At 42.0% G+C, this 3,836-nt stretch overlaps 1 non-coding gene across 1 annotated transcript; it reads right to left on the reverse strand.

Moving 5' to 3' along the window:
• Positions 1 to 2,111: 2,111 nt before the first annotated feature.
• Positions 2,112 to 2,243, reverse strand: Gm23139. Its single transcript, XR_003951688.1, has one exon. It is a non-coding gene; the product is annotated as a small nucleolar RNA SNORA17 (small nucleolar RNA).
• Between the last annotated feature and the right edge of the window lie 1,593 nt (positions 2,244 to 3,836).

Below are 3,836 nucleotides of genomic sequence, written 5' to 3' on the forward strand. Positions count from 1 at the left end.
TCTTGTAAATGAAAAAAAAAAGTGGCTATAGTCTCATTAGAAGATGAGAAAGGGCCCCCAATGGAGGAACTAGAGAAAGCACCCAAGGAACTAAAGGGAACTGCAACCCTATAGGTGGAACAACAATATGAACTAAGCAGTACCCTGGAGCTCTTGTCTCTAGTTGCATATGTATCAAAAGATGGCCTAGTTGGCCATCACTGCAAAGAGAGGCCCATTGGACTTGCAAACTTTATATGCCCCAGTACAGGGGAACGCCAGGGCCAAAAAGGGGGAGTGGGTGGGTAGGGGAGTGGGGGGGTGGGTATGGGGGACTTTTGGTATAGCATTGGAAATGTAAATGAGCTAAATACCTAATAAAAAATGGAGAAAAAAAAAGAAAAAGAAAGAAAAAAAAAAGAAAATGAGAAAGACAAAATAGAGTACTCAAGCCAAGAAATAGGAAATGCAAGCATCTTCTCCACAAAAGAAAGGAAAAAAAAAAAAAAAAGCAAAGCAAAACAAAACAGTATCTCTCATCTTGTATTATCTGCCCCCCCCCCTTGCCATAGACCAGGTACTGACACATAGTAAGTGCCCATTGACTGTTGAGTGACTGAACCAAGAGCCTTCTGTTGATGATGTCAGTGAGGCTGCAAAGCAGGATGCTGCCCCTTGTGATGCTAACCATCTTCCCACTATATGCAATTACTGAACACAGCAGGAAAACTTAAGGAGCATCTTCAGGAAAAGCATGACTGCATTTACGTAGCAAATACGATACTTATTAGAATAGAACAGGAAATTTCACAAAAACCAGTGGAAACATAGAGATGACCTTCTCTTTCTGAACCCTGTAATGAGGTTAATAACAGTATAAACCTCAGAGGACTTATTATGTGTATTTTATCCAGAATTAATCTAACTCTGTACATCAAACACTAAGCTAAGGCAGTTGAATAAATGCAGGAATGAACTCAAGTGCTCCCATCTCTTCTGCTCCCTCTCCAGACCTGGAGTAACATAGATACCCTATGAATGACTTAGGTATGAGCTCAAAATTCCCAGTGCTATTTAAATCATAATACATGCATGGGATTTCAGAGGCCTAAATTTCTAAATACAAAACCAAAGTAGATGTTTCAATGAAATTTCTGCTTTTTTTTTCTTAACTGTTTCTTGGTTCTTTGTGAATTTCCCATGCACCCCAATTCCAGTCAGATCCACCCATGCCTCCACCCTTGCAACCTCCTGGCAACAGAGGGAAAAAAGTATTGTTGTGGAAACTGTAGTGTGTCTATAATTCTTTGCTTGTAAATGTTCATTGCAATGACTTGTTGGCCTGGTACAAGGTTTCTAGCTTCTGCTATTCTATCAATACTTTAACCTCACTGAGACCCCTTTCTGATATCCTGTTGCTGAACTATGTTATGGAAATTCTGTGGTTTTGCATCTGTAGGACTGGGCCCCTTCCTACTCTCCAGCAACTCATCGATGTGGAAGATTCTGAGATGGACATTCAAAGCCCAGGATGTGAACCTAAGAGGTATTTAAGCTGATCAACCCACCAGCTTTCCCATTCTCACACCCTCAGGACAGCTCACCAGCAATCCCCACCACCCATGCCACCTCCACATACTACCCAGGCAAGGTGCAGGGCCCAGTCTCCTGAGTGCCATAACAGGTGAGGGTCAGGGACATCTCTCTTGCTGTCATGATGCCAGAGCCAGATCTCCTGCCTGCCATAGGTGGCAAGGAATGAGGGTTGGGAAGGGTATCTCTCCCTCTCCCATGTCACCACAAGACAGACAAATAGCTGGGCAAGATCTCCCATGATCACTCCCTCAGTGACTCAGCAGTGCCTCTGCCACCAAGGTCAGCTCTACTGAGCTGCCCAGGCAAGGTTCAGGGTATGTTCTTGAAAATGCTGCAGCAGGTAAGGGGTAAGGCCAGTTTTCTGGGTCACTTCCACCCTGTCCCTGGCAGGTTTCTTCTGTTCTAGAGCTTGTCCCCATCCTTGGAGTCTGTCGAAGCCTCCCTGGTGCTGAACTGGTGTTCATCTCAGGATAGCCTTCTGTCTAGACCCCATGGCTCCAGACTGAAGGCCATCTCAAGCTTGCTTTTTTTAAGAGAATGTTATACTACTAATCATTCAGATGTTCATAGGTCAGAATACTGGCTGTAGACATTGCCTCTTTCCTTTCTGCCACCTACAGACACACATGTGACACAACAGCCACAACTGCAATGCCTATACAGGCAAGTGAAAATTCTATTTTTATAGCAAGAAATAATAAAATGATAGTATTATTCCTTTGTAATACTTTCTCACCATTTTAACTATGTGTGTGTGTCCCTGTTTGGGAGGTAGGTGCATATAAGTGCGAGTGCATCACTGTTAGATTCAGCTGTTAGATTCATCATGAACCACCTCATAGAGCACTTGAAATCAACTAAGATTCTCTGCAAGAGTAGTGTGTGCTCTTAATTGTTGGGCCATCTCTTAAACCCCAATAATAATGTTCCTTAGAAATGAGATGTTGATATCTCTCTCTGTTCTTTTTTATTGAAATAAATTCTTTTCTCATATATTACATACTGACCAGTTTCCTCTACCCCAACTCCTCCCAGCCCACCCCCCCCCCACCTCTCCTCTCCCTCAGATTCATTTACCCCTCTGTTTCCATTCAGAAAAGAGCAGGCTTCCAAAAGGAAATAACCAAACATGGCAAAAGAAGATACAATAAGACAAAGCAAAAGCCCTCTTATTGAGTCTAGACAAGGCAACCCAATAAGAAGAAAGGAGTCCCAAGAGCAGACAAAGGAGTTAGAGAGGTGCCTGCTCCTGTTGAGGGAAATGATCAGGAGGTGGTTTTCCCATGATGAAGCTTCTCCACTGCACTCTCTCTTGCTTTGGTACACAAGCTCCTTTCAGCATGACTCTGTCTATCTCAGTATGTGGCTTTCTTCCTATAGTCTAGTGTAACTGTTAAGGCTGTGGCCATAGTGTGTGCACCTCACCCAATAGTGGAAGCAGGGAAAGAAGAGCACACTGCCTCTCCTAAATTCATATGCAGCACTCCTATCTGTATCCAATTCGCCAAATCTCAACCTGTAAGATGCAACTAACTGCAAAAACCCAGAAAGCAAATATTTAATCTAGGCAACTAGAACTGCAGCTGGGAATGATGAGTCCTGGTGAACATGGAAAAAAAAAAAAAAAGAAGAAGAATATGGGAGAATATTGATATTTTGTCACATCCAGTAGCTATAGTTGTGGCATTTACACATGATGTTTAGGCTTTTCTAGAACTTTCCAAAAGGGACCTGAACTTGCTCTGCCATATGCTCTCCAGTGTAAAGCTGCTAAGAATCACTCTGCACCTGTCTATTGTCAACACCAGCTTGTACAAATGGAGTCCTGAGTTCATAACCAGAGGAATGCCAATGATGTCGTCTCTAGAAAACTATGATGTGACCCATCTGGAGTCATTTTATTCTCACTGTCATCAGTATATTTGGAGCAAGAAATGAAAGCACAGAATTTAATACACATTAAGCAGATTTCTCCCAGATAAACCTCACTCTCTCTGCATCCTTTCTCTTGGTGAGTAAGATGCCTCATGGTATTGGATCTCACCAATAATGGACAAAATTTAGCCCAGTGTGTTCTTTTATTGTTATTAGGGTTAGTTTTTCCCTTTTGTGCTTAGATGGCTTTGTTTGTTTGGTTGGTTGTCTTTATTTATTTATTTGTTCATGCATTCATTCATTTTGCTTGGATTTATTTATTTACTTATTTTGCTTGCTTAGCATTTACTTTTTACTTTTTGTTGTTTCTTTGCTTGTTTTGAGTT

The sequence above is a fragment of the Mus musculus genome, chromosome 15 (genome assembly GCF_000001635.26).
Source record: "Mus musculus strain C57BL/6J chromosome 15, GRCm38.p6 C57BL/6J".
Lineage (NCBI taxonomy): Eukaryota > Metazoa > Chordata > Mammalia > Rodentia > Muridae > Mus > Mus musculus.